A 932-nucleotide genomic window follows, 5' to 3' on the forward strand; every position below is an offset into this window, starting at 1 on the left:
CATTAAGGTGGAAGAAGGGACCTGCTAATTTGGTCTTTTTCTACATTGCTCCATTGTGCCAGGGGTCATTTAGGGACATTTATATCAGCCATTTTGTAAAGTCATCAGTGAATGCAGTTGGTAATTTGGCAAGTTTGAGTGAAGGGGCCAAATGAAAATATTAAATTCAACTCCCAGGATGCCTGGGTGGCTTAGTGGTTGAGCATCTGCTTTTGGCTCAGGTTGTGATTCTAGGGTCCTGGGATCCAGTCCTACATGGGACTCCCCAGAGGGAGCCTGCTTCTCCCTCTACCTATGTCTCTGCCTCTATGTCTCTCATGAATAAATAAATAAAAATCTTAAAAAAAATTCAGCTTCCCCCTTTTACTATTTATAAAGTCAAAACAGAGAAGCCTGTTCCTCAAGCCCGACCACAGTTGAATTTGGAAGCTGCTAGTTCATGACAAATTGTCAGTGTCTTGGCAAAAAGAAAACGAAATCTTTACACAAAATCCCAGCTCAGCAAACCTCTCAGCAGCTGTGGGGAGGACTCAAGGTCATAAAATGCCCTAACCAGTGGCGGCTGCTCTGTGCTAGACTTTGCCATAAAATCAAAAACCATGTGCTGCACCTTAGCTCTGTTCTTCCTGTGTTGGGTCTATAGCAAGTGGAGACAGGAAAAGCCTGCATCTCGACACTGGGAAGGAACCCCCAGCAGGTCCTGGGGGTAGGGGTCTGCAAGCTGGGGCCCTCCATGGGGATTTGTGCTAATGCACAGCACTTGGATGGATTAACCTGGAAATTACAATTAGTATTACAAGGAAAAGTCAAATTCATTTACAGAAATTATTTCCGTAAAAGGCATCAAGTGGCCCCAGAAGCCTGTCTGCGACCCCTGTCACCTGTGCTGCCTGATTCTGGCTGAGATGCTGTAGGTATTAGTTTATTAATTT

Source organism: Nyctereutes procyonoides, unplaced genomic scaffold (assembly GCF_905146905.1).
Source record: "Nyctereutes procyonoides isolate TBG_1078 unplaced genomic scaffold, NYPRO_anot_genome, whole genome shotgun sequence".
NCBI lineage: Eukaryota > Metazoa > Chordata > Mammalia > Carnivora > Canidae > Nyctereutes > Nyctereutes procyonoides.